This window comes from Octopus sinensis, linkage group LG19 (genome assembly GCF_006345805.1).
Source record: "Octopus sinensis linkage group LG19, ASM634580v1, whole genome shotgun sequence".
Lineage (NCBI taxonomy): Eukaryota > Metazoa > Mollusca > Cephalopoda > Octopoda > Octopodidae > Octopus > Octopus sinensis.
The window spans coordinates 3,750,955-3,760,046 of NC_043015.1; the positions used below are offsets into that span (position 1 = coordinate 3,750,955).

The following is a 9,092-nucleotide window of genomic DNA, read 5'->3' on the forward strand; positions in this document are numbered from 1 at the left end:
GGAGAAAAATATGGTCGGCGAACGAACCACCCAAAAAAAAGGAGTATCAAAATAACAAACTCTGCATCTGAACAACTTTCGACCCCCATAACAACTGAAGAGGTCACCCAGGCACTGCAAAGACTAAGCAACTGGAAGGCACCTGGGCATGACAAGATCCCCAACTTCTGGTTGAAATATCTAACAGGATTACACAAAAAGCTGGCTGAAAACTTTAACAACGTACTAGCAGAGCCAGAGAAATGCCTGAATGGCTCACGAAGGGGAAAACCATCTTAACTCCCAAATCAAATGAAACAGAAAAACCAGAAAACTACAGACCAATAACCTGCCTCCCTACTATGTTCAAGGCATTTACTGCAGTGGTATCACAAAGGTTGAACAAGCACCTGGACGAAAACAAACTGTTCCCAGAAGAGCAGAAATGATGCCGCAAAGGCTCATATGGCTGTAAAGATCAACTAATGATTAATAAAGCCATAACTGAAGACAGCCACAGAAAGAAGAAATGCCTCAGTATGGCCTGGATTGACTACAAAAAGGCGTTTGATAGCATCCCCACACATGGATCCTCGAAACACTAGCCATTAACGAAGTAGCACCAAACAATCATAAAATTCATAGAGCACTCTATGAATAAATGGCAAACAGTCCTACACCTCCAAACAAAAGAGAGACTCATGAAAACCAAAGACATCCCCATTAGAAGAGGAATATTCCAGGGAGACACGCTCTCTCCACTCTTTTTCTGCTTGGCACTGTCACCTCTATCTGATATGCTAAATAGAACTGGATGCGAATATAAATGTTACGGCAAAACGATCAGCCACCTTTTATATATGGATGACCTAAAACTATACGCTGCAAATGACAAACAGCTGGAAACACTATTAAAGACAGTTCATGGATTTACCAAAGAAATAGATATGAAATTTGGATTAGAAAAATGCGCCAAAGTAACCATGAAAAGAGGAAAACTGGTTAAGAGTAACAACATCACACTAGATAAAACCAATGAAATAAAAGAATTACACCAAAGCCAAACTTACAAATACTTATGAATCCATGAACTAGATAATCACAACACACACAAATGAAAGAGAAAATAAAAAAAGAATATTATAGACGAGTTAGATCAATACTAAAAACAGAGCTCAATGCTAAAAACAAGATAATAGGTATCAACACTTTAGCTGTCCCAGTTATAAGTTACAGCTACAATATCCTTAACTGGACACGAAATGAACTGTCCAAAATAGATAGGAAAACAAGAAAAATACTGACACAGATAGAGAAATTAAGGCCAACAGACCAGATATAGTTGTCAGAGATCATGCAGAAAAAAAATGCTTTTTAATTGATGTATCAATACCGGCTGATGACAACGTGTCTCTAAAAGAAATGGAGAAACTCTCAAAATACAAAGACCTGGAAATAGAGGTAACTAGAATGTGGAATCTGAAAACAGAAACAATTCCTATCATAGTAGGTGCATTAGGCATGATAAAAAAATATTCAGACAAATACATAACAAAAACACCAGGACTTACAAACACATATAACATACAGAAAATTGCACTACTAGGCACTGCACACATACTACGCAGAACACTTTCCATACAATAACCATCAGAGCATCACAACAAATCACAGCACATACCCAAGGCACACAGAGCTGCGCTCGGTAGTGAAGTGAAAGCACGCTATAAAAATAAAACTACTGAATAATAATAATAATAATAATAATAATAATAATAATAATAATAATAATAATATAATAATAATAATAATAATAATAATAATAATAATAATAATAATAATAGTAATAATAATAATAATAATGATAATAGTAATAATAATAATAAATGCCATGATGCGGTACCAGACAGTGACTCTCATGGCTTCTGATCTTAACTGATTGGAAGTGTTATCATGTACATTGTTTTGTCTTGGTATAAAAGATCGGCTACTGCAACTATTCTGCTCAATACCACATATTTTCTTGTCAGTTGTTTGATCTTAACCGTTGACCATGTCCCTTAGTGGCTGACGATATGTGCATCTCTGATCAAAAGCAGAAGTAGTTGGGAGCAACATCGCCGTGAGTTGAAAGGAATTATTAGAGGTTTCGATAATTGACATTTGGAAACAAGAGTGGGTCATGCAGCATCCTTAAACAATCCTTATTCAGGGACCTTTTGAGCGGGATGGGCTACTTGACCAGAAAAAAAATTTAACTGGGCCCCAGCTGTAAGATCATGTGCCGTTTATCTCGATATGATATCATCATGTCGAGCACATATGGTTGTGATGCATGTGTCTGGTATACCTTATCAGACGAGTAGTCATGATGTGTATACTGGGTTTCGTATATTTTACCCCAGTGTCACCTTGATACCATGTACTGCTCTTTCACTCAATAATAAAAATAAAAATAAAAATAATAATAATAATAATAATAATAATAATAAAAATAATAATAATAATAATAATAATAAAATAATAATAATAATAATAATAATAATAATAATAATAATAATAATAATAATAATATAATAATAATAATAACAATAATAATAACAATGATGATAATAGTAATATTATTAACCATAGGAGAGGGAGGGAAGGAGGGAGATACCTTTCGGTCATGAAATACCATGGGATTGCACCTAGAAAGTTACCCTCCGAGGTAAAAGTCCAGGTAATAATAATCGTAATAATAATAATAATAATAAAATAATAATAATAATAATAATAATAATAATAATAACAATAATAATAACAATAATAATAATAATAATATAATAATAATAATAATAATAATAATAATAATAATAATAATAACAATAATAATAACAATGATGATAATAGTAATAATATTAACCATTGGGGAAAGGAGGGAAGGAGGGAGAGACCTTTCGGTCATGAAATACCATGGGATTGCACCTAGAAAGTTACCCTCCGAGGTAAAAGTCCAGGTAATAATGATAATAATAATAATAATAATAATAATAATAATAATAATAATAATAATAATAATAATAATAATAATAATAATAATAATAAGAGAAAATAAAAAAAGAATATTATAGACGAGTTAGATCAATACTAAAAACAGAGCTCAATGCTAAAAACAAGATAATAGGTATCAACACTTTAGCTGTCCCAGTTATAAGTTACAGCTACAATATCCTTAACTGGACACGAAATGAACTGTCCAAAATAGATACGAAGACAAGACAAATACTGACAGGATCTAGGATGCATCACCCAAAATCTGACATTGAAAGACTATATATACAACGTATAGAATTTGGTAGAGGCCTTATACAGCTGGAAAACTACTATAAAATAACCACCATGGGACTGCAAAAATACCTACTTCAGAAAGAAGTAAACTGATCCAGATAGCAGCAAAACACGAGCAAAACAAAAAACTGTTCTCAGTATTTAAGGAAGCTGACAAACACAAACAAGAAATCATACCACCTAATAAACGCAAAGAAGAAGAAGAAGATGATGAAGAAACAACAAAAGCTATAAAACAAATGAAATCCAAACTAAAAATAGAACAGCAACGAGCCATGATAAAACGATGGCAAGAAAAACCCCTTCATGGTAAATACTGCACTAAACTAAACGCAAAAGAAATAGACAACGAAAAATCCCAGCAATGGTTGAGAAGCTCAGGACTCAAAGCAGAAACAGAGGGATTTTTAATTGCAGCACAAGACCAAAGCCTCCCCACCTGAAATTACCAAAAACATGTAATGAAAAGAAATATTACAAGTAACTGCAGAATATGTGGAGATGGACAAGAAACAATAAATCATATTATCTCTAGCTGCCCAGTCCTGGCTAAGAAGGAATATATTCACAGACATGACAGAGTTGGAACCTACATACATTGGAAGCTATGCCAACATTATGGAATAACAACAGAAAAAAGACGGTATAGGCACACACCAGAAAAGGTCACAGAAAACGAGAAAGCAACCATACTCTGGGATATGCCGATACACACAGATAGAGAAATTAAGTCCAGTAGACCAGATATAGTTGTCAGAGATCATGCAGGAAAAAAATGCTTTCTAATCGATGTATCAATACCGGCAGATGACAACGTGTCTCTAAAAGAAATGGAGAAACTCTCAAAATACAAAGACCTGGAAATAGAGGTAACTAGAATGTGGAACCTGAAAACAGAAACAATTCCTATCATAGTAGGTGCATTAGGCATGATAAAAAAATATTCAGACAAATACATAACAAAAACACCAGGACTTACAAACACATATAACATACAGAAAATTGCACTACTAGGCACTGCACACATCCTACGCAGAACACTTTCCATACAACAACCATCAGAGCATCACAACAAATCACAGCACATACCCAAGGCACACAGAGCTGCGCTCGGTAGTGAAGTGAAAGCACGCTATAAAAACAAAACTACTGAATAATAATAATAATAATAATAATAATAATAATAATAATAATAATAATAATAATAATAATAATAATAATAATAATAATAATTATAATATAAATAATAATGGTTATAATAAAGAAATTTGGGGTATGATCTGGGAAGGGATTAGGGGAAACTCAATCATTTGCTATTCATGGACAACCTGAAGTAATTCACGAAAACTGAGGAAGGATTGTACTGCATAGCCCAGTCTATGTCGATTTTCTCCAGTGATATTACGATGGAATTTTGTGCTCTCAGAATATGCTACAATGAGGATGCGAGAAAAGAAGGCATATATTTGCCAAGTGGTGAAATGATGAAAGCAGTACGACCTCAATCCAGCTATAAATACCTGGGAATACTTGAAGCAGAGAGATTCAAACACCACGACATGAAGGAAAATACAAGAAGTGAGTATCTGCGGTGAGAAAGAAAAATATTGCCTTCAGAGATATAATTTCGAAAATGATAAACACGCGCCCAGTCTCAGTTGTTCGGTAGGGAGCTGGAATCCTGAAGTGGACAGATGCGGAGCTAAAGGAGAAGGACAGGGAGTGAAGGAATTTCTCCTAATGATGAACGGAATCCATCAGCCACGTGCAGACACTGATCGCCTATACATGAAAAGAACAAATGCAGGAAGGGGTCAAAGTGTGAAAGGGGTAGTACGAATCGAATTTGAGAGCTTAATGAGATACCTAGTCTAAAGTAAGGAAACCTTGCTAGTGACGGTTAGGAACGAAGGAGTATTGAGAGTAGAGAAAAAAAAAGGGAAAACAATGGAAGAAGTACAAACACACATTACGAAAGAAATGACTGCACAATCAATTCCATATAGAAGTTACTGGGAAAAAATATGTGGGATTTACTAAAGAAAGGAATCCTAAAAACGAGCGCGAGCACTATAGTGGTCGCGCAGGACCAAGCGCTAGCCCCGAACTTGACGGGCAACGAACTTCAGGGGCAACGTGAGGAATGAGCAACTGTCTCATCTGCCGCATCTGCAATGGTGGGTTGAAGCCATTGACCACAGCACGATCGAATACCTTAGATGCGCCCAAAACGATTAGAAGTTGTTGCGACACTACCAGATAGCTAAAATGCTAAATTGTGAAAATGGGGGCTAGAGAGACGTAACATGAGGTATGAACACAAACTGCAGAGAGTGGCAATTTCGGAGGCTAGCAAAATAATCTGGGATTTTCCTTTATCACCGTAAACTGTCTGCTTTATATGGATGATCTGAAGCTATTTGCTAGAAATTACTAAGAGCTGGTAAAGCGGCTAACAAGTGTTAAAATGTTCAGGAAAGATTTCGGGATGGATTTTCGCCTTGATAATTGTTGTACAGCTGTTATAAGAGGTACGTTCAAGCATACAGCTGCTATTAAATAAAATACCTACACTATAATTAAAAAATTTGACCCACAAGAACGCTATAAATACATGAGGATAAGCGAAAGAGATGGCATAGAACATGCTACAATGGACGAAGAAAAAAAAGATAGTAGTATTATAACAGAATATGAATCATCCTAAGATACTTAACTCAACATCAAAAATAACATCGGGGCCATTAACACCCTGGCACTTCAGTTTTGACATCATTAACTGGAAACTTATAGAGCTCCAACGCATGGATAGGAAGACAATATAACTTGTGACACTCAGGTGCATGCACCACTCAAAAGCAGACAATGCTTGGTTGTATCGGTCTATAAGTAAGCGGAGAAGAGGAATAATAAATGTAAAGCTGTGGAATATGACCGCCACTATTGCAATGAACAAGTATTTATCTGCTACATAGAAGTAAATGCTGCGGCATGTGTACAAACACGGAAGGTGCAAAAAATCATAATCTCTTGCCAAGGAAGATTGAAAACTCTAATGGTATATTAAACTTTTCAATTCGTTGCTGCTTTGCCGTACTAGTTTTTAGTGTTTATTCTTGTCGTTTTCTATATCATTGTCTTTCTGATTGTGTTCACTACGATGACTTCAAGGTTTGTAAGTGTGACACTTCTTCCATTTCGTTTTAATATGCTTCTTGCACTCTTAAATAATTCATTGAGAAATTTATATTTTCTTATAGTTCACGAACCACCTCGTTGAAATTATTATCGCTCGATTTGTGGTTTTAGACGTTTCAGCGACGGAATTTCCGCTAATTGCTGCTGTGTGGAGCTGTTGGTTGAATCTACATGACTTATGTGTGAAATATTTTTTTTTGCCGTCTTCCAATTTCATTGTTGTCAATTTGTAGATGCATAATTTTCCTTTCATGTTGGTACTGTATATTTTGTTGTTGGTGCAGATTTCGTTGTTGCTGCTACTACGTTTTTCACTTTTTTGTAGGCTAATCAGGACCGTTATTGATCGTGACAAAAAATTTCACCTTGAAATCCACCTGCCACATTCCTCACATTCTCGTTCGGTGTTGAAATCGACGACGTTTCAGATTTTGCTAAACATTTCGAAAAGTAATATTTTCCTTTTGATAGGGTGCACCTTAAGGCATATAACAATAATTTTCCTCAAACCATCATTGTCTACTCATAATACGACACAATTCAACAACAAAGAAGAGACAAATATACTTATAACTATAAAAACAAGTCAATAATTTCAGAGAGTTCGCGACATGTCTACATTTGAAAAGGAACAACAACGACAACAATAATAAACTAATAGTAATGGGCTACAGCAAATACTCTGCCTAATAACACAGATTGGCTTGTCAGTTGTTTGACCTTAACCTCTTAGTGGCTGACGATATGTGGCTCTCTGATCACGAACAGAAGTAGTGGGAGAGCATCATAGTCATGTGTGGAAATTCTTTCGGGCTTGAATAATTTAACTTTGAAAACATGGGTGTTTTCTTAAACATCATTTTACAATACGTATTCAAGGACCTTTTGAGCGGGATGGGGTCAAAATTCTAACAGGGCCCCACCGGCAATGTCATGCTTTGATTATCTGAATATGACATTCGTGTGTCACGCACATATGATTATCATGCATATGACTTGTGTACCCTTATCAGATGGGTAGTCATGATGGGTTCACTGGGCTTCGTATATTTTATCCCAGTGTCACTTTGATAGCATGCACCACTCTCTCACTCATCAATAATAATAATAATAATAATAATAATAATAATAATAATAATGATAATAACAACAACAACAACAATGACAATACTACTACTACTACTACTACTACTAATAATAATAATAATAATAATGATAATAATAATAATAATAATAATAATACTAATAATAATAATATAATAATAATACTACTAATAATAATAATAATAATAATAATCTGCCAAGAAAAGAGGGAGGCCGTGGTCTTTTGCAACTGGCAATAACAATGAAGATTGCTACAATTGGCCTAGACACCTACCTGAAAAACTCTGAGGACTGGATGTTAAAACTTGTCTTAAAACATGAAAACAAGAAAGCATCATACTCAGTCACAAAACAGGCAAAGGAATATCTAAGTGAATTCCGAATACAACCAATTTCGGAATTAGAGATAGACATACAAGAAACAAGCACAGAAAAAGCTAGGCGCATGAAAACCCGTGCCAAAACTGCGGCCTTAGATATTCTGAATAATAAATGGCAAGAAAAACCTCTTTATAGCAAATACCCAAAGAGAGCGAATAATGCAGATATCGACAAAGCCCTGACCCATCAATGGCTAATGGCCTCTGGCTTAAAATCTGAAACAGAGGGGTTTATCATAGCAGCTCAAGATCAATGCCTACCAACAAGAAACTACCAGGCCAACATATTAAAGATCAGAAGCAGTCCAACGTGTCGTGTATGCAAGCAACAAAAATGAAACCATTGACCATGTGGTCTCCAAGTGCAGTCTTCTAGCGCCTACAGAGTATCTCAACAGGCACGATAGAGCTGCACAATATATTCACTGGGTAATCTGTAAAAACTGGATTTGCCCCATGAAAAAAATGGTGGGAACACAAACCACCCCCAGTGCTTGAAAATGACCACATCTCACTCCTCTGGAACTTCACCATTCAAACTGACAGGAAGATAGATGCAAATAGGCCAGACATCATATTGAAAGACTTCAAACAAAGAACATGCCTCCTCATTGATATGACTGTCCCAATCGATATAAACGTATCTGTCAGGACCTACCAAAAACTGAGCAAATATAAAGATCTTGAAATAGAAATCAGCAAAATGTGGAAGCTGAAGACTAAAACAATACCTGTTGTCATAGGTGCCCTGGGAATGATAGCAAAAGGGGCTGATAGCTACCTAACTCAGATACCAGGAAACCCAAAAATGACAGAAGTTCAAAAGATAGTGCTCATGGGAACTGCTCATATCCTACGCAAAATACTCTCTATGTAACCTCAAGGTTTAAAACAACCATAATTTTCGGTTTAAAAAAAAAAAAAAAAAACACTTTTTTTTTAGACATTCATTAGTACAACATCCCCACCCCCAAATATATGGCACACTAGCCATAACAACAACATGAACTTCCAACCCTGTTGTCTCTTGAGGTCTCTGTACAAATATAAAGCAAAAGTCAAACATAGAATAATAATAATAATAATAATAATAATAATAAT

The 9,092-nt window shown here is 35.3% G+C and overlaps 1 long non-coding RNA gene across 1 annotated transcript; it reads right to left on the minus strand.

Moving 5' to 3' along the window:
* Window positions 1-2,164: 2,164 nt before the first annotated feature.
* On the minus strand, window positions 2,165-7,595 carry LOC118767179. The gene is made up of 2 exons (XR_005003082.1): window positions 7,512-7,595; window positions 2,165-2,329 (listed from the first exon to the last, which is right to left on the minus strand). It is a non-coding gene; the product is annotated as an uncharacterized LOC118767179 (long non-coding RNA).
* Window positions 7,596-9,092: the final 1,497 nt, after the last annotated feature.